Source organism: Arachis ipaensis, chromosome B6, assembly GCF_059453495.1.
Source record: "Arachis ipaensis isolate K30076 ecotype BB chromosome B6, ASM5945349v1, whole genome shotgun sequence".
Classification (NCBI taxonomy): domain Eukaryota; kingdom Viridiplantae; phylum Streptophyta; class Magnoliopsida; order Fabales; family Fabaceae; genus Arachis; species Arachis ipaensis.
In genome coordinates this window covers 53,491,388-53,513,260 of record NC_142441.1, presented here as the reverse complement: position 1 = coordinate 53,513,260, position 21,873 = coordinate 53,491,388, and the positions used below count along the sequence as shown (strand labels likewise).

General features: G+C 37.0%; 1 non-coding gene across 1 annotated transcript; it reads left to right on the top strand.

Moving 5' to 3' along the window:
* Positions 1–19,161: 19,161 nt before the first annotated feature.
* LOC148555603 (small nucleolar RNA R71) lies at positions 19,162–19,269 on the top strand. Its single transcript, XR_015886779.1, has one exon. It is a non-coding gene; the product is annotated as a small nucleolar RNA R71 (small nucleolar RNA).
* The last annotated feature ends 2,604 nt before the right edge of the window (positions 19,270–21,873 follow it).

Below are 21,873 nucleotides of genomic sequence, written 5' to 3'. Positions count from 1 at the left end.
GTACTCTAGTGACTGATAACTATTGGGTTCAACACCAATTTTGAGTGGATAAGGTAAGAAATTACTTAACCCTTTATGAATCATTAATTAGCAAACCCTATGCTAATTATAGTGAATTTGTATTGTATTAGATTGAATTGGGTGATTTGGAGTTAAACTAGAAGATATTTGAAGCTTAAAATTGAATCCTGGGAGCTGAAAATTCAATTAATGAGGAGTTGGAGCTTTGGAGTTTGAGGACCGGTGGATAATTGAGGTGTTCTAGGCTTAGGAAGAAATTGGCCAAGGTATGGTTTTGGTTTCTTGTAGATAATATGTAATGTTTCATGAAAACGTAGGCTAGATGACCAAAGGATAGGGTGAAAATGTGTAAGTATGCAAATGTTTAGTAACCTTGATGGAAACATAGAATTATAGTGATATTGAGTTGATGAATGATGACTTTGTAGATTGATGAGTTGGTGTTTGATGATGATAATGTATAATGATGAGTTATGTTGTGTTGATTATTGAGGTTGATAGAGATACGTGATGATTGATGATGATAGGTTGTGTTGATGACACTTTGTTGAATAATGATTATATTTGGGGTGAAAATTGTTTAGTGAATTGATGATATTGTATGTATTGATGATGAGGAGTGTTTGAAAAATAGGCGAATATGAATTTGGAAGCATGGGGATGTTTTAATTGAGAAATAATTATATATGTATTAAGGTTTTAGAAATGTAAAGGTTTTGGTGACTTTTGGTAAAAATAAATTTTTAGTGAACTTTGGCGGATCATAACTTGAGCCTTGGATTTTGGAGTTGAATGAAACTTTCTCAAATTAAAGATAATTTCAAGAGCTTTACAACAGTATAAAGTGTCTGAAAAAGCGGAATTTTATAGAGGAAGTTTTGGACGTCGGAAGTTTTGTACCAAAAATTGAATTTTCCTAAGTTGCAGAAAATCAGGAATTCTGGTGTGTGTGTGTGTGTACGCACAAAACAGGGAGTGCGTTTTGGCTTGTGCGTATGCACGAGGGGGGTGTGTGTATGCACACCCTGAGGATTTTGTAAGTGTGCGTACGCACACAGTGATGCGTATGCACAGGAAGGGAAGGTCACTTTGTTGCGTGCGTATGCACAGCAATGATGCATACGCACACCACTCTTTTTTACACAAAAATTGTATTTTTCACCATTTGACCTTCTCCGCAAGCTTGTAAACCTCCGAAACTATTATTTTGATAAAAATTCACTATTTTTGAACTATTGACCATTGCTCTAATTTTCCAAACTTCTGAAAACTCTATTTAAGGTTTATTAGTTAGGTTTTAGGTTATTGAGTGGGAGAAGATGAAAATTGGTATCGGAGGAGTTTAAAAAGGGGATAATTGATTTGATGAGATAATGAAAGTGATGAATGAGGCAATTATGAGAACAATGCAATGTTGATGAATGAGATATAATGAGAATAGTAGTGATATTATGAGATGATGATGAAGGAGTTTGATTGAGATGATGATGAATGATTATGTTCAAGATATATGTAGCCGGGTAAGACGTAGTGGTGTTATCCATTTGCTCCAGGTATGAATTGAAATGGTAATTGAGTGAGAGATGGATTGATGAATATTGAGTTTGAATGAAGGATAGTGATGATTGATTTTAAAGTATGATATTTGAATGAATTGAATGATTATGAGAAGTATGTGACCGGGCAAGAGGCGGTGGCGTTGTCCACTCGCTCCAGGTATAAGTTGAGGCTCTGGGTAAAAGCCAGTGGTGTTGTCCACTTTCTTCGGATAAGAGCCGAGACTCCGGGTAAGATGCAGTGGTGTGATGCACTTGCTCCGGATAAGAGTTCGAGACTTCGAGTAAGATGCAAGGGTTGAATTCTGTTGCCATTTGCTCTGGGTTGAGAACTGTAACACCACCTGGGTAAGAGGTAGGGTGAAGTTTTCCCCTACTTCGGGTACGTGGGTAAGATGCAAGGGTTGCGGCATTGACCCACTTGCTCCTTGTTTGATGTTCTATCCAGGGTTAGCTACCAGACATGTCGGGTTTGGCTTTATAACCGACAGATGAGACTCATCGGCCATAGGGCAGACATACATCATATGCATTTGTTTGTTTTGTTTGAGTTTGAATTACTTGGGTTTGCTTATTTGAATTAATATGTCTACTTGATATATGCTTTACCTGCTATAACTGCATCCTATTTGTGTTTTCTTTGTTTGTATTATTTTTCTATGCACCTGAGAGACCCCTTGTCTGGCGGAAGAATGACGAGGGCAGTTCCACTGGTGGTTCGGAGGGTTGGAGAAGACGGAGAGTAAATGATTGAATTACAATTTAGTTGGAGGAGACAGAAAGTGGATTATAAAGTTAAGGTTTAATGAGACAGAAAGTGAATTATAGAATTAGAGTTAGATTGAGACTTGAACACCTTAGAGAGTTTTGCCAAATTTATAGTTTAGTTTATTCCTTTAAGTTTAAATCTGAGTGTCAGAATTATAGGAATGCCTCTACCTTTTTCGGGACCTTATATATTATCTATGTTGGCACCTTTATCATACTGAGAACCCCCGGTTCTCATTCCATACATATAATATTTTTTTCAGATGCAGGATGCGAAGCATCGAACTGAGCATTTTGGAGACTCTTGGAAGCGAAGAACAATCTTGGGAATCGATGTTTGTATTTTGTTTATGTTTATATATGTATATAGTCCATCTTGTATATTTTATGTCTTGTCCCTCTTAGAGGTTGACTTTAGAGAACTAGGTCTTGTATTTGTCTTTTGGCCTTTGCTTCACAGGTCAGGTCTAGAGCTTGATTATGTAACTATCTTTTGGAACTCTATTTATACCTATCTATGTCTCTTGGTTCTTTTCTGTATAAGCCTTCGATCTTAACAGTTTTTGAGTGTGACGAAATTGGCTAGTCTTGGTTTTTGCCTAACTTCTTTGTTAAGGCTCCTAGATATTATATCCTTGCTATATTTATATGAATACATTTTGTTTTTATAGGTCGTAGTACCTTATAACCATTGATTACGACCTAGGCGTAAAGCTCTGTGTGGTAGGTGTTACATATGTGGCTGCCACAATTCATCTTTAGTTAGTGATGGTTTTTTTTATGATTCTGGCAGTTTTGACCGCCATTATGTTTTAAGATGGTTTTAAAAAGTTCAACTTCTCTGATCCATGCCTAATTGCAATGAGAGTGAGATTAGTAAGTGCGTCTGTACGTGTAAGAGTTGTGTTGATGTGGCAGAATTTGAAAACAACATCGCTGCTGCTCTACGAGCTTCTCCTCCATCGATCTCTCCTCCATCAACGATTCTAATCTCCCCTCCATTGATCTTACCTCCATCAATGCTTCTCCTCTGATGGCATATTTGCTTCCATTGATGCGATCTGCAAGGTATTCTATTAGTTTCTGTTCTTTGAGCTTCTCTTCTCCTTATTGACCTTATTTTGTTTAATTCCAAGTTTTGATTGTTCTTTGCTGACTGCTACTACTTATTTTATTTAATGCCAGGTTTTAATTTTTTTGATTGTTCAACTTATTTTTAGGTAAAAAATTAGGGATTATTAGAAGAAATTGACTAAGTTCTTCACCGAATTTCTTTGTAATTATAGGATTGAGTAGAATAATGTGAATACTTATTTTCTCCTAGTATTACGTGCACTGTGAACTACATAGATCTTTTTCTTCATGTTTTCTTTTTGTAGAAATTTTTTTTAAGGAATTTACTAGAGTTGTTATACTTTTTTATTTTGAAATCATGGAGTGATTGATAAACCACTATTTCATGGTTTATCTTGTGCTCAATTGAGTGGTTTTTATCTACTCTTTACCCACTTATTCATACTATTTGCATGGTTTTACATTTGCCTTCCTAATTATGTACTTTGATTGAAAACATGCTTCTTCGGACTTATAATTGCTAATATTAATCCTCTCTTATTACCATTAGATGCCTTGATATGTGTGTTGAGTGATTTCAGATATTATAGGGCAGGAATGACTCAGAGGATGGGAAGAAAGCATGCAAAAGTGGAAGGAATGCAAGAAGTTGGAGAAATTGCTAAGCTGTCCAGCCTGACCTCTCTGCACTCAAACGGCTATAACTTTAGCTACAAAGGTCCAAATGACGCGGTTCCAGTTGCATTAAAAAGCTAACGTCCGGAGCTTCGATTTGATATATAATATGCTATAGTTCCCCTGATGCTAGGCGACGCGACCGCGTGATCCATGCGGCCGCGTCGCAGTGACGGAAATCCAGCGTGGCAAAATTCGAAACCAGCGAATTCTGGACTGTTTCTGACCCAGTTTGCGGCTCAGAAAACACAGATTAGAGGCTATAAAGTGGGGGACTGCATCCATTCATGAGGAGGCTTCCAACAATTCACCTTTCATGTAGTTTTTAGAGGGAGAGGTTCTCTCCTCTCTCTTAGGATTTAGGATTAGGATTCCTCTTAAAGGAATTAGGATATTTTATTATTTCAACTTTATTATTTCAACTTCTTCCCAGGTTCAATGTTCTTTTTATTTCTTTTCTCAATTTGTTTATGACTCTTTATGTTTAGATTGATTTTCTAATTAATATATCTTGAGGTATTTCAGACTTATGATTGCTCCTTTTTATTATATAAATAATTTGGATTTTTTCCTTTTGGCTTTGGTTGATTTATTGGTAACGCTTGAGCTGTCAAATAAAGCAATGGTTGAAATTGGGAGTTGCTCCTATAACTCTAGTCTTTCCATAGGAATTGACTAGGACCTAAGGATTAAGCTAATTAATCCACTTGATTTACCTTCATAGTTAGAGGTTAACAAAGTGGGATTAAAACCCAATTCTCATCACAATTGACAAGAATAGGACTTCCAGTTCTTATACCTTGCCAAGAGTTTTATTATTTATTCAATTTAATACAATATTACTTTCTTGCCATTTACTATTCTTGCTTTTTATCTTATACATTCAAACCCCCAAATTTATAATCTCCATAACCAATAATAAGAACATACCTCCCTGCAATTCCTTGAGAAGACGACCTGAGGTTTAAATACTCGGTTAACAATTTTAAAAGGGGTTTGTTACTTGTGACAACCAAAACGTTTGTACGAAGGGATTTTTGTCGGTTTAGAGACTATATCTACAACGCGACAGTTTTTATGACAATCTTTACTGGCAAAAATCCTAACGTCAAAATGGCGCCGTTGCTGGGGAATCGCAAACGTGTGCCTTATTATTGGTTATTGTAAATATTTTTTTGATCTTTGCTTGTTTATTTGTTTTTATTTTTGCTTTTTCATAAATTAAGCGGTTATTGGTTTTTATTTAGTTATTAAAAAAAAATCTTCAAAAATTTATTCTTAGTGTTCATCTTGATCTTCAAGTTGTTCTTCACGTAAATCTTGACGTTCAAGCTGTTCTTAGTTGTTTTCTTCGTTTTGATCTAAAAATTTGAAATTTGGTGTCATTTTATTATTTTTCTCTTTCCTCATTAAATTCAAAAATATTTTTAATTAATTTTTTCGAAAAAAAAATTTCAAATTTTTATTTTTAAAATTTTTATCTTATCTTATCTTATTTCAAAGATCAAATTTCAAAAATTGAAATTTAAAAATTTTCAAAATTTAAATTTAAAATTTTCAAATTTCAAATTTCAAAATTTAATTTTCAAATTTAAAATTTAAATAACCTTTTAATTTAAATTTATTTTTATTTTTATTTTTAATTTTTATTTTGCTACTATGAACTCTCACCCCTTTGGCTATGAGTCTGGTTACAATTATGTTGCAGGAAGAAAAAATTACAATGAGAACAGGCATCAAGGTTGGAACAATCAAAGATGGGAGGAGCCACAAGGATTTGATCAACCCTCATGGCAACAACCACCTCCAGTGGACTATCAACAACCACCACCATATGCCTATGAATCCTCTCATCAACATGACTTTGGACCACCATACTCACAAGCCCCTTTCCGCCATTCACCTCCATATGACCCTAACCCTCAACCACCATACCAACCACCTTATGAACCAAATGAACCATACATAGATCCACCCCAAACCTCCATGGAGAAAGCACTTGCCAATCTAAACTCTACTATACAAGCTCTCGTCGCCCAAATCAGACCACCAAATACCTTCAACAATCAACCCTCAAGCTCTAGTGCACTTCCTTTTCAACCACAGAATGATCTCTCCATCCCATCACCACCATCCATGGAAGAGCACCCACATCCATCAATCCAAGAGCAACATGATCCCAATGATGCTATTGACATGGAACAAGAGAGAAGGGATCATCTTCGCGAATCCATACTTCATAAGGAGCTAGAGGAGGCCCTAAGGGTGAAGGTAGTAAATACTCTTGAAGATGAAAGAACAATTAAAAGGAGTTGTCATGGAAAGCAAATCATCAAGAATGAGTACGATTTTATATTAAAACTACTGGACAAAGCAGTAATTATTAAAGAGGAACAAGTGGTTGAAAACTTGCGACATGCTGAACCTCCATGGGAAAGTCAAGACATAGAGCCTCCTTCCAAGACGGTTGCATTTGATGTTGAGGAGGGTGTACAACCTCCAAGGCATACCCTGGTTGAAGACTTGGAAGAGGTTGAAATTGAAGAAGCTTACAAGGTGGTGGAAGTTGTCAGAGAAGAGCACAAGGGAGTGGAGCTTGCAATTTCATTAGAAATACCTCCCCCTAAGTTGCCATCATCCTTCACAACATTCAAGTGGGTAAAATTCATATCCCTTAGCTTTCTAATCCCACTTGAATATGGGCTACTGGAGATGGATGGTCAACTTAGAGCTCTTTGTGACATTAAGAGTAAGAGGAAGATGGTCAGTGGTACGAATTGTCCTATAAGGTTCGTTATGGTTGGAAGCTTTAAACGCAATGGTTGGTGTAGAGCTCAATTGAATGGGTCTAGGAAGATGTTTGGTAGCTGCAGTGAGAATTCAAATTACTTATCACCCAATTGGAAAAATACAGATCCCGATAAAGATGGGTGTAAAAGCAAGATTTGGGATCCTGGAATCTGCTCTGACATTTGTCACTCCGGGAGCCTAAGAATCTGTTAGAAGCTTTTTAAGGGCTTTACATGCCTAGTTTGGGACCCCGGAGGTGACTGGAGATACAAACATTGGTGGAGATTTCTGGATGAGTTCAAGCACAAGCCACCATAACAGGGAGCTCACCAAATGTCCAACTTAAGGACTCTAACTAAAGGTGCTAGGTGGGAGACAACCCACCATGGTATAATCGTTCATTTTTAATTTTTATTTAGTTTTATTTGTTTTTGAGTTTCATTTTATTTTATTATATTGAACCTGGAGTTTTGCATCACATTCATATTAACACTGTATTCTGCATCTTTTCAGATTAAAAAAAAAAAAGCGAGCACGCGACGTGACCGCATCAGCGACGCGTCCGCGTCGCAAGGAGATGGGAGACAATATTAATATGAACAGAGAGTTTTGCAAGAGTAGCGCTGGAGGCGTACCAATGGCACAAATCATCCCACGCGACCGCGTCGCTGACGCGACCGCGTCATATGGGAATAATGGCCTCCCACGCGACCGCGTCATCCACGCGGCCGCGTGACCTGAAATCGACGTCAACCGGGTGCATGGCCGAAAGTTGAGCTGGAGTTGGGCTGGATCCGTGCTAGTAGCACAAGCCCTGCCACGCGAACACGTCACCCACGCATCCACATCATATTGGAAATAACGCAACCCGCGCGATCGCGTCGACCACGCGACTGCGTCACCCAGAATTTTGGCAAAAAGAGTTTCGAACAGAGAGTTGTGCGACCGCGAGGGTGCACTCGCACCACTAGCACAAATCAAGTCACGCGATCGCGTGCCCCACGCGTCCGCGTCGCCTAACCTTATTGCGCACCACGCGACCGCGTCACCCACGCGACCGCGTCGCCGGCGTCGCACAACCTATCCAAATTAGTGCCAATTTTCTTATCTTCTCTTTTCTAATCCTAATTTCTTCCTTCTCTCTCCTTTCTCACTTTCTTTTTCTTCTTCTCATCCTTTTTCCCACTCATTTTATTTTACTTCATTTATTTGCATATTTCATTCATTGCATTATTCTCATTGGTGTTGGAGTTTTATTTAGATAAGTGCCTTAATTTATTTGAGCAGATGGCTATTCTGAGGAGAGATTTGACAATTGACATTTATTCATGGCTCTCTTATACATTTGGATTACATTATTTTCATCCCTATTTTAACTTGCACACCCAGTGTTTGTGAAAAAAGCTTTTATGGCATTTTAAATCTTATTTTATTTTACTCTTTCACTTGCATGCCTCTTTTTCACAACACTTGTGCTCCACATGTATTTGGGATTATCATTCATAATTGTCATCATTACACATGCTCTTTAATTTAGCACATTTATTACTTGATGCTTGAGTTATGCTTCTCATGCCTGTTATTTGCATGTTTTAATCCTCTTGCATCTTATTATTTTGAATTGCCCCTTTTTGATCTTTATTGTTGTCTTTCCTACATGTTGTAGCTACCATGTAGTTGGGCTATCATCTTTCCTTTGGCATTCCTTATCACTTGAAATTTCCTCCCTTCCAGTCTTAGTTTTCTATATTTTACACTCTTTTTTTTTCTTCTTCCTTAGGCATGGGTACCAAGAAAGAAAAAGAGAAGGCCACTGACAAGACACTAGCAAGGAAAGGAACCAAGAGATCTCCAACTAAGGCACCTCCATCTACAAGCGTCAGTTGGAGCAACCCGTCCACCTGCACATCTCAGCATGCATCGAGGACGGTGCAATCTTTAAGTGTGGGGAGGTCGATACCAATCTCCATGGGTTAGTTATTTCTTGACTCAACACCAATGATTTATTTCCTTATTCATTGTTGCATTTGCATGTTTGATTGTATATTTGTTTAATTTTTTGCATATTTTACCACTTGGTTAAAGTAATATTTTCTTTTTCAAGAAACCTTTTTAGAGAATTTCACTAATTTGAATAAAATTTAATGTTACACTTGTTTGAAGAGATATTATACTGGAACATGGTTTAGAGCTCGAACACACAAAACCTGTGAGATTTTGAGCCTATTTAAAATTGGTTGCATTTTATCAACCAATATTTTATTTTTAGTGTGTATCTTTCTCTCTAAAATTGTGATCTCTGTCTTGCTTAATTCTATATTTCCATGGTTTGATGTATGCATGCACTTATATGATTGAGGCCTTTGTTTCACTGAGCTTACATACCCATATGGCCTTACCTTTCATTATCCTTTGCAAACCAATTTGAGCCTATTATACCCCTTTGTTCCTTACTTTAGCACATCATTAACTCTAAGCGGAAAACAATAATGTCCTTAATTTGAATCCTTAGTTAGCTTAGACTAGTGAGAGTGCTTATAAATTAAGTGTGGGGAAGCGAATTTGGAAACAATTGGTTTGAGAATTGAGTATGTTAGAATTTTCTGAAAATGTGAAAAAAAATGTTTAGGACATGATTCATGCATCCAATAATTTAATCATATGCATTGAGAAAAATAAAAGAAAAAGAAAAATTATGTATAAAAAAAAAGAAAAGAAAAGAAAAGAAAAGAGGAAAAAGAGCAAATAAGAAAAAGGGGACAAAATGCCCCAAAGTAAATGTTGAAAACAATGCATATGAATTGTACTTGAAATTAGAATGTATGAATATGTGGAAAACATGGTTGATGGATAGTTAGATTTTGTACTGTGATTACATGGATTGTTTAAGTTAGGTGGAAAGTCTAAGTTAATTAAGGATCCAGATTTTAGTCCACTTGGCCAAATACAATCCTACCTTGACCCTAACCCCATTACAACCCTTAAAAGACCTCTTGATATGTGTATCTGTACATTAAATTTATGTTGATTGTTAGATGAAGAGCAAGCCTTAGAAAGCAAAGTTAGTAGAGCATTTAGAGAATCGAACCTTAAACACTTGAGTGATTAGAGTGTATACACTACCAGTGAGGGTTCGAAGCTCAATTCCTTGTTCCCTACCTTCATGAGCTATTTTCTTCTTGCAAGTTTATTTGTACTTCATTTTCATGATTTGAATTAGTGAAATCCAGTTCATATTTATTCTTGGAGAATTTATTTACTTTTAAACCAAGTAGGTAGAGACATTTTGCATGTAGTTAGATTCATATAGATAGGTTGCATTTCATACCATTCCTCTTCATTCTTTATAGTTTCTCTTGAGCTTAGCATGAGGACATGCTAGTGTTTAAGTATGGAGAGATTGATAAACCACTATTTCATGGTTTATCTTGTGTTCAATTGAGTAGTTTTTATCTACTCTTTACCCACTTATTTATACTATTTGCATGGTTTTACATTTGCCTTCCTAATTATGTACTTTGATTGAAAACATGCTTCTTCAGACTTATAATTGCTAATATTAATCCTCTCTTATTACCATTAGATGCCTTGATATTTGTGTTGAGTGATTTCAGATATTATAGGGCAGGAATGACTCAGAGGATGGGAAGAAAGCATGCAAAAGTGGAAGGAATGCAAGAAGTTGGAGAAATTGCTAAGCTGTCCAGCCTGACCTCTCTGCACTCAAACGGCTATAACTTTAGCTACAGAGGTCCAAACGACGCGGTTCCAGTTGCGTTGGAAAGTTAACGTCTGGGGCTTCGATTTGATATATAATATGCTATAATTCCCCTGACGCTAGGCAACGCGACCGCGTGATCCATACGGCCACGTCGCAGAGATGGAAATCCAGCGTGGCAAAATTCGAAACCAGCGAATTCTGGACTGTTTCTGACCTAGTTTGCGGCCCAGAAAACACAGATTAGAGGCTATAAAGTGGGGAACTGCATCCATTCATGAGGAGACTTCCAACAATTCACCTTTCATGTAGTTTTTAGAGGGAGAGGTTCTCTCCTTTCTCTTAGGATTTAGGATTAGGATTCCTCTTAAAGGAATTAGGATATATTATTATTTCAACTTTATTATTTCAACTTCTTCCCAGGTTCAATGTTCTTTTTATTTCTTTTCTCAATTTGTTTATGACTCTCTATGTTTAGATTGATTTTCTAATTAATATATCTTGAGGTATTTCAGACTTATGATTGCTCCTTTTTATTATATAAATAATTTGGATTTTTCCCTTTTGACTTTGGTTGATTTATTGGTAACGCTTGAGCTGTCAAATAAAGTAGTGGTTGAAATTGGGAGTTGCTCCTATAACTCTAGTCTTTCCATAGGAATTGACTAGGACCTAAGGATTAAGCTAATTAATCCACTTGATTTACCTTCATAGTTAGAGGTTAACAAAGTGGGATTAAAACCCAATTCTCATCACAATTGACAAGAATAGGACTTCCAGTTCTTATACCTTGCCAAGAGTTTTATTATTTATTTAATTTAATACAATATTACTTTCTTGCCATTTACTATTCTTGCTTTTTATCTTATACATTCAAACCCCCCAAATTTACAATCTCCATAACCAATAATAAGCACATACCTCCCTGCAATTCCTTGAGAAGACGACCCAAGGTTTAAATACTCGGTTAACAATTTTAAAAGGGGTTTGTTACTTGTGACAATCAAAACGTTTGTATGAAGGGATTTTTGTCGGTTTAGAGACTATATCTACAACACGACTGTTTTTATGACATTCTTTACTGGCAAAAATCCTAGCGTCAGTGATCAAAGTCTCAACTAAATTATTTGAAATCCTATAAACATTCTCGTAGAAACGCCATTTTTGCTCCTTCTAACTTCTCCTCCTTCATCAAGATTTTCTCCAGATCTGCGAGCTTCTCTTCCTTCCTCAAGCTTCTGCTTTGCTAGCTTCTCCTCTTCCATTAACATGCCTTATCCTCCACAATCTGTTTCTCAGTTTGCGTTCTAACTTTTTACTTCTAGATTTGTAACTAAATTCACATCCTCTTGTTCTAATTATTTCAATGATTTTTATATGCTAATTATTCTAATTACATCCTCTCTCTTATCTAGTTTATGATCATCGTATATATCGAAAGTTCTATCACTTAATATTCTAAAATTCAATTTTTATTCAAAATTTTGAAAAAACAAGAAGTTTGTTCAACTTTCAAACCATAATCTATCATTGTCAGCTTCTTAGTCTAATTATCATAACATAGATACCTTTACAAGTATTTAGATATCCTAATTTAAGCAGCTTTGTGATGTATTTTTTTAACTCAATTTTGTTGCCGTCTTAGTAGAAAACTTTTAATCCTTTTAAATTTTGTGTCATTCTTAATTAAGTTGTTTTATAGATGTTCTAGAGTCTGTAACTCAGACTAAATTAGTTATCTTTCTAAGCTATGTTCAGCTATCACAATAACTCGGATATCTGACTCACTTTTGAGTTATGTGTTTTTTCAACTTTTGGCCTCAATATTTGTTTATGTATTTATCTATTTGCATGCACAACCATTGGAACATGTTCATTTTTATTTGTGTTGTTTTTCACCATTTTAGTGCATAACTGGTGCACGAAATTGTGATCTTAGGCGACGGCGCCAGAAACTCTATACGCACGTCTTAATAAATCGTTTTTCATTCACAACTTCGATACAACTAACCAGCAAGTGCACTGGGTCGTCCAAGTAATAAACCTTACGTGAGTAAGGGTCGATCCCACGGAGATTGTTGGTATGAAGCAAGCTACGGTCACCTTGAAAATCTCAGTCAGGCGGATATAAAATAGTTATGGATTTTTCAAATATTAATAATAAATAGAAAATAAGGATAGAAATACTTATGTATATCATTGGTTAGAATTTCAGATAAGCGTATAGAGATGCATTCGTTCCTCTGAACCTCTGCTTTCCTGCTGTCTTCATCCAATCAATCTTACTCCTTTCCATGGCTGGCTTTATGTAAGGACATCACCGTTGTCAATGGCTACTTTTTATCCTCTCTGGAAAATGGTCCGATGCACTGTCACTGCATGGCTAATCGTCTGGAGGCATCACCCTTGTCAATGGCTGCATCCCATCCTCTTGTGAAAATGGTCCAAATGCTCTGTCACAGCACGGCTAATCATCTGAGGTTCTCGATCATACTGGAATAGGATTCACCCTCCTTTTGCGTCTGTCACTACGCCCAGCACTCGCGAGTTTGAAGTTCGTCACAGTCATTCAATCCCAGAGTCCTACTCGGAATACCACAGACAAGGTTTAGACTTTCCGGACTCTCATGAATGCCGCCATCAATCTAGCTTATACCACGAAGATTCTGATTAAGAGATCCAAAAGATACTCATTCAATCTAAGGTAGAATGGAAGTGGTTGTCAGGCACGCATTCATAGGGAATGATGATGATTGTCACGTTCATCACATTCAGGTTGAAGTGCGAATGAATATCTTAGAAGCGGAATAAGTTGAATTGAATAGAAAAATAGTAGTACTTTGCATTAATCTTTGAGGAACAGCAGAGCTCCACACCTTAATCTATGGAGTGCAGAAACTCTACCGTATGAAAATACATAAGTGATAATGGTTCAGGCATGGCCGAATGGCCAGCCCCCATGAAAATCTAAGATAGCATAAAACTGATCAAAGATGATGATCAATACAATAGTAAAAAGTCCTATTTATAATAAACTAGTTACTAGAGTTTACAGAAGTAAGTAATTGATGCATAAATCCACTTCCGGGGCCCACTTGGTGTGTGCTTGGGCTGAGCTTGAATGTTATACGTGTAGAGGTCAATCTTGGAGTTGAACGCCAGTTTGTAACATATTTCTGGCGTTCAACTCTGGCTTGTGACGTGTTTCTGGCGTTTAACTCCAGACAGCAGCATAGAACTGGCGTTCAACGCCCTTTTACGTCATCTAAACTCGGCCAAAGTATGGACTATTATATATTGGTGGAAAGCCCTAGATGTCTACTTTCCAACGCAATTGGAAGTGCGCCATTTTGAGTTCTGTTGCTCTAGAAAATCCACTTTGAGTGCAGGGAGGTCAGAATCCAACAGCATCAGCAGTCCTTCTTCAACCTCTGAATCTGATTTTTGCTCAAGTCCCTAAATTTCAGCCAGAAAATACCTGAAATCACAGAAAAACACACAAACTCATAGTAAAGTCCAGAAATGTGAATTTAACATAAAAACTAATGAAAACATCCCTAAAAGTAACTAGATTCTACTAAAAATATACTAAAAACAATGTCAAAAAGCGTATAAATTATCCGCTCATCACAAAACCAAACATAAATTGTTGCTTGTCCCCAAGCAACCGAAAATCAAATAGGGTAAAAAGAAGAGAATATACTATAAATTCCAAACTATCAATGAAACATAGCTCCAATCAGATGAGCGGGACTTGTAGCTTTTTGCCTCTTGAATAGTTTTGGCATCTCACTTTATCCATTGAGGTTCAGAATGATTGGCATCTATAGGAACTCAGAGTTCAGATAGTGTTATTGATTCTCCTAGTTCAGTATGATGATTCTTGAACACAGCTATTTTATGAGTCTTGGTCGTGGCCCTAAGCACTTTGTTTTCCAGTATTACCACCGGATACATAAATGCCACAAACACATAACTGGGTGAACCTTTTCAGATTGTGACTCAGCTTTGCTAAAGTCCCCAATTAGAGGTGTCCAGCATTCTTAAGCACACTCTTCTTTTGCTTTGGACCTTGACTTTAACCGCTCTGTCTCAAGTTTTCACTTGACACCTTCACGCCACAAGCACATGGTTAGGGACAGCTTGGTTTAGCCACTTAGGCCAGGATTTTATTCATTTAGGCCCTCCTATCCACTGATGCTCAAAGCCTTGAGATCCTTTTTATTGCCCTTGCCTTTTGGTTTTAAGGGTTACTGGCTTTTGCTCTTGCCTCTTGGTTTTAAGAGCTTTTGGTTTTTTCTGCTTGCTTTTTCTTTTTATTTTTATTTTATTTTTTTTCTTTCTATTTTTTTGCTATATTTTTTTTTCTGCAAGCTTTGTTCTTTGATGCTTTTTCTTGCTTCAAGAATCATTTTTATGATTTTTCAGATTATCAAATAACATTTCTCCTTATCATCATTCTTTCAAGAGCCAACATATTTAACATTCTTAAACAACAACTTCAAAAGACATATGCACTGTTCAAGCATTCATTCAGAAAACAAGAAGCATTGTCACCACATCAATATAATTAAACTAAGTTCAAGGATAAATTCGAAACTCATGTACTTCTTGTTCTTTTGAATTAAAACAGTTTTCATTTAAGAGAGGTGATGGGTTCATAGGACATTCATAACTTTAAGACATAGTTACTAACTACTAATGATCATGTAATGAAGACACAAACATGGATAAGCACTTAACATAGAGAAAACAAAAAATAGAGAATGTAAGAACAAGGAATGAGTCCACCTTAGTGATGGTGGCGTTTCCTTCTTGAGGAACCAATGATGTCCTTGAGCTCTTCTATGTCTCTTCCTTGTCTTTGTTACTCCTCCCTCATTGCTTTTTGATCTTCTCTTATTTCATGAAGGATGATGGAGTGCTCTTGATGTTCCACCCTTAATTGTCCCATGTTGGAACTTAATTCTCCTAGGGAGGTGTTGATTTGCTCCCAATAGTTTTGTGGAGGAAAATGCATTTGAGGCATCTCCGGAATCTCATGGTGATGAGCTTCATGCGTCTCTTGAGATCCATGAATGGGCTCTCTTGCTTGCTCCATCCTTTTCTTAGTGATGGGCTTCTCTTCCTCAATGGGAATGTCTCCTTCTATGAAAGCTCCAGCTGAGTAACATAGATGGCAAATAAGATGAGAAAAAGCTAGCCTTGCCCCAGGAGAGGGCTTTTCGGCTATTTTGTAGAGTTCAAGGGAGATGACTTCATGAACTTCTACTTCTTCTCCAATCATGATGGCCCGATCCACAGTAACTTCAGATCAGTTGCTAGTGGGGATGATGGAGCGTTGGATGAATTCCAACCATCCTCTAGCCACAGGCTTGAGGTCCAGTCTTCTTAATTGAACCGGCTTGCCTTTGGAGTCAATCTTCCATTGAGCTCCTTCTACACATATGTCCATGAGGACTTGGTCCAACCTTTGATTAAAGTTGACCCTTCTAGTGTAGGGGCGTGTATCTCCTTGCATCATAGGCAAGTTAAACGCCAACCTCATATTTTCCGGACTAAAATCTAAGTATTTCCCCCGAACCATTGTAATATAATTCTTTGGGTTTGGGTTCTTACTTTGATCATGGTTCCTAGTGATCCATGCATTGGCATAGAACTCTTGAACCATTAGGATGCCGACTTGTTGGATAGGGTTTGTTAGAACTTCCCAACCTCTTCTTTGGATTTCATGTCGGATCTCCGGATACTCATTCTTCTTAAGCTTGAAAGGGACCTCGGGGGTCACCTTCTTCTTGGCCACAACATCATAGAAGTGGTCTTTATGAGCTTTGGAGATGAATCTTTCCATCTCCCATGACTCGGAGGTGGAAGCTTTTGTCTTCCCTTTCCCTTTTCTAGAGGATTCTCCGGTCTTGGGTGCCATCAATGGTAATGGAAAAACAAAAAGTTTATGCTTTTACCATACCAAACTTAGAATATTGCTCGCCCTCGAGCAAGAGAAGAAAGAATAGATGAAGAAGAAGAAGAAAATATGGAGGAGAGGGGGTTGTGTTGTGTGAAAATGAAGAAGAATAGAGGGCTTTATATAAGGAAGGGAGGGGGGGTAAGGTTTGGCCATAAGGGTGGGTTTTGGGTGGGAAATTGATTTTGAATTTTGAAGGTAGGTGGGGTGTATGAGGTAGGTTTATGGGGAAGAGTGGATGGATGTGAGTGGTGAAGTGGTTATAGGGAAGAGAGATTGAGGTGATTGGTGAAGAGTTTTGGGGAAGAGTGTGTATGGGATTGTGTGAAAGAGGGGTGAGAAGAAGTGAGTGGAGGTAGGTGGGGATCCTGTGGGGTCCACAGATCCTGAGGTGTTCAAGGATTTACAATCTTGCACCAAATTAGGCATGCAAAATGCCCTTGCACACAACTCTGGGCGTTCAGCGCCAGATTGGTGCTTGTTCTGGGCGTTGAACGCCCATTTGTTGCCCATTTTTAGCGTTGAACGCCAGAACCATGCTTGTTCTGGGCGTTCAGCTCCAGCTCTTCTCCAGGGTGCAATTCTGGCGTTCAAACGCCCAGATGCTGCCCATTTTGGGCGTTCAGTGCCAGAACCATGCTCTGTTCTGGCGTTGAACGCCAGCCAGATGCTTCTTACTGGCGTTTAAACGCCAGTAAGGTCTTCCTCCGGGGTGTGATTTTTCTTCTGCTGTTTTTGATTCCGTTTTCAATTTTTATATTTATTTTGTGATTCCACATGATCATGAACCTAATAAAACATGAAAGGAACAAGAAAAATAAAATTAGATAAATAAAAATTGGGTTGCCTCCCAACAAGCGCTTCTTTAATGTCAATAGTTTGACAGTGGGCTCTCATGGAGCCTCACAGATGTTCAGAGCATTGTTGAGACTTCCCAACACCAAACTTAGAGTTTGGATATGGGAGCTCAACACCAAACTTAGAGTTTGGTTGCGGCCTCCCAACACCAAACTTAGAGTTTGACTGTGGGGGCTCTGGTTGACTCTGTTTTGAGAGAAGCTTACTGTGCCTCTTTTCCATGTTTACAGAAGGGTAACCTTGAGTTGTAAACACAAGGGAGTCCTCATTCAATTGAAGGACTAATTCACCTCTGTCAACATCAATCACAGCTCTTGCTGTGGCTAGGAAAGGTCTTCCAAGGATGATGGATTCATCCTCATCCTTCCTAGTATCAAGGATTATGAAATCAGCAGGGATGTAAAGGCCTTTAACCTTTACTAACACGTCCTCTACTTGTCCATAAGCCTGTTTTCTTGAATTGTCTGCCATCTCTAATGAGATTTTAGTAGCTTGCACCCCAAAGATTCCCAGTTTCTCTATTACAGAGAGGGGCATGAGGTTTATCCCTGAACCAAGGTCACACAGAGCCTTTTCAAAGATTATGTTGCCTATGGTACAAGGTATTACGAACTTTCCAGGATCCTGTTTCTTCTGAGGCAATGTCAGTTGATCCAGATCACTTAGTTCATTGGTGAACAAGGGAGGTTCATCTTCCCAAGTCTCAATACCAAATAATTTGGCATTCAGCTTCATGATTGCACCAAGGTACTTGGTAACTTGCTCTTCAGTAACATCCTCATTCTCTTCAGAAGATGAATACTCATCAGAGCTCATGATGGGCATAAGGAGGTTTAATGGAATCTCTATGGTCTCTAGATGAGTCTCAGATTCCTTTGGTTCCTCAAAGGGAAACTCCTTATTGATCACTGGACATCCCAGGAGGTCTTCCTCACTAGGATTTACGTCCTCCCCTTCCTCTCCAGGTTCGGCCGTGTTGACTATGTCAATGGCCTTGCACTCTCCTTTTGGATTTTCTCCTGTATTGCTTGGGAGAGTACTAGGAGGGATTTCAGTGATCCTTTTACTCAGCTGGCCCACTTGTGCCTCCAAATTTCTAATGGAGGACCTTGTTTCATTCATGAAACTTACAGTGGCCTTAGATAGATCAGAGACTAAATTTGCTAAATTAGAGGTATTTTGTTCAGAGTTCTCTGTCTGTTGCTAAGTGGATGATGGAAAAGGCTTGCTGTTGCTAAACCTATTTCTTCCACCATTATTAAAGCCTTGTTGAGGCTTTTGTTGATCCTTCTATGAGAGATTTGGATGATTTCTCCAAGAGGGGTTATAGGTGTTTCCATAAGGTTCACCCATATAATTCACCTCTGCTATTGCAGGGTTTTTAGGATCATAAGCTTCTTCTTCAGAAGATGCCTCTTGAGTACTATTGGATGCAGCTTGCATTCCATTCAGACTCTGAGAAATCATATTGACTTGCTGAGTCAATATTTTATTCTGAGCAATATGGCATTCAGAGTATCAATTTCAAGAACTCCCTTCTTCATAGGCGTCCCATTACTCACAGGATTCCTCTCAGAAGTGTACATGAACTGGTTATTAGCAACCATGTCAATGAGTTCTTGAGCTTCTGCAGGCGTTTTCTTTAAGTGAATGGATCCACCTGCAGAAGTATCCAATGACATTTTAGCTAATTCAGACAGACCATCATAGAATATGTCCAAGATGGTCCATTATGAAAGCATGTCAGAAGGACACTTTTTGGTTAGTTCTTTGTATCTCTCCCAAGCTTCATAGAGGGATTCACCTTCTTTCTGTCTGAAGGTCTGAACATCCACTCTAAGCTTACTCAGCTTTTGAGGAGGAAAGAACTTGGCTAAGAAAGCCTTGACTAGCTTATCCCAAGAGTTCAGGCTATCCTTAGGTTGAGAGTCCAACCATACTCTAGCTTTGTCTCTTACAGCAAAAGGGAAAAGCATGAGTCTGTAGACTTCAGGATCTACTCCATTAGTCTTAACAGTATCGCATATCTGCAAGAATTCAGTTAAGAACTGAAAAGGATCTTCAGATGGAAGTCCATGAAACTTGCAGTTCTGCTGCATCAGAGAAACTAATTGAGGTTTAAGCTCAAAATTGTTTGCTCCAATGGCAGGAATGGAGATGCTTCTTCCATGTAAATTGGAATTAGGTGCAGTAAAGTCACCAAGCATCCTCCTTGCATTATTATTATTTTCGGCTGCCATCTCCTCTTCTTGTTCGAAAATTTCTGAAAGGTGCTTGCTGGATTGTTGTAATTTAGCTTCTCTTAGTTTCCTCTTCAGAGTTCTTTCAGGTTCTGGATCTGCTTCAACAAGAATATTCCTGTCCTTGCTCCTGCTCATATGAAAAAGAGGGACAGAAAAATAATAATAATAGGGATCCTTTTTGCCCAAGTATAGAGGTTCCCTTATATGAGTAGAAGAAAAGAAGAAGAGAAAATCTGAACTCAGAGAGAGAAAGGGTTCAGATTTTTGGGGAGTGAGGGAGAGATGTTAGTAGATGAATAAATAAAATAGAAGGAGATGAGAGAGAAGGAGAATTTTCGAAAATTATTTTTGAAAAAGAGTTAGTGATTTTCGAAAATAGTTTTTGAAAAAGGTTAGAAATTTTTTGAAAATTAAAATAATTAGTTAATTAAAAAGAAATTTTGAAAAAGAGGGAAGTTATTTTCGAAAATTAGAGACAGAGAGTTAGTTAGGTAGTTTTGAAAAAGATAAGAAACAAACAAAAAGTTAGTTAGTTAGTTGAAACAAATTTGAAAATCAATTTTGAAAAGATAAGAAGATAAGAAGTTAGAAAAGATATTTGAAAATCAAATTTTTGAAAAAGATATGATTTTGAAAAAGATAAGATAAAAAGATATTTTTGAAAAGATATGATTGAAATTATTTTTGAAAAAGATTTGATTTTTAAAATTACAATTAATGACTTGATTCACAAGAAATCACAAGATATGATTCTAGAACTCAAAGTTTGAATCTTTCTTAACAAGCAAGTAACAAACTTGAAATTTTTGAATCAAAACATTAATTGATGATGTTATTTTAGAAAATTAGGAGATAAAGATAAGAAAAAGATTTTTGAAAAATATTTTTAAAATTTTCGAAAATAAATAAGAGAAATGAAAAAGATTTGTTTTTTGAAAAAGATTTTGAAAAAGATAAGATTTTTGAATTGAAAATTTGATTTGACTCATAAAAACAACTAGATTTTAAAAAGTTTAGAAAAAGTCAACTCAAATTTTCGAAATTTATGAGTGAAAAAGGGAAAGATATTTTTTTTTTGATTTTTGAATTTTTAATGATGAGAGGGAAAAACATGAAAAAGACTCAATGCATGAAAATTTTGGATCAAAACAATGAATGCATGCAAGAATGCTATGAATGTCAAGATGAACACCAAGAATACCTTGAATGTCAAGATGAACATCAAGAACTTATTTTTGAAAAATTTTTAATGCAAAGAAAACATGCAAGACACCAAACTTAAAAATTTTTCATGTATAGAAACTATGAATGCAAGAATGCATATGAAAAACAAGAAAAGACACAAAATATGAAAACATCAAGATCAAACAAGAAGACTTACCAAGAACAACTTGAAGATCATGAAGAACACTATGAATGCATGAATTTTTCGAAAATTTTATGCAAACTTTAAAACATGCAATTGACACCAAACTTTCAACTTGACTCAAGACTCAAACAAGAAACATGAAATATTTTTTATTTTTATGAATTTTTGATTTTTTTGGATTTTTGTATATTTTGTTTTCGAAAAAACATATAGGAAAAAGAAAATAAGGATTTCAAAATTTTTTAATATGAATTCCAGGAATCTTGTATTCTTAGTCTAAAGCTCCAATCCGAGGGTTAGGCATGACTTTATAGCCAGCCAAGCTTTAGTATGTAACTCAGACATGCCACGACTGACATTCCAATTAACTTACCTCTATGCTGATGGTTGGAAGCCCCTATCCAAAAGAATTAGACATGGCTTTACAGCCAGCCAGGCTTCAACATGCTTCATGAAACTCTAGAATTCATTCTTAAAAATTCTGAAGAAAAATATATTTTTGAAAAGATTTATTTATTTTTGTTTTCGAAAACAGATGAAAAATTTTTGAAAGGTTTTTGAAAAATTTTTGAAAATAAAACAAAAAGAAAATTACCTAATCTGAGCAACAAGATGAACCGTCAGTTGTTCAAACTTGAACAATCCCCAGCAACGGTGCCAAAAACTTGGTGCACAAAATTGTGATCTCAGGCAACGGTGCCAGAAACTCTGTACGCACGTCTTAATAAATCGTTTTTCATTCACAACTTCGATACAACTAACCAGCAAGTGCACTGGGTCGTCCAAGTAATAAACCTTACGTGTGTAAGGGTCGATCCCACGGAGATTGTTGGTAT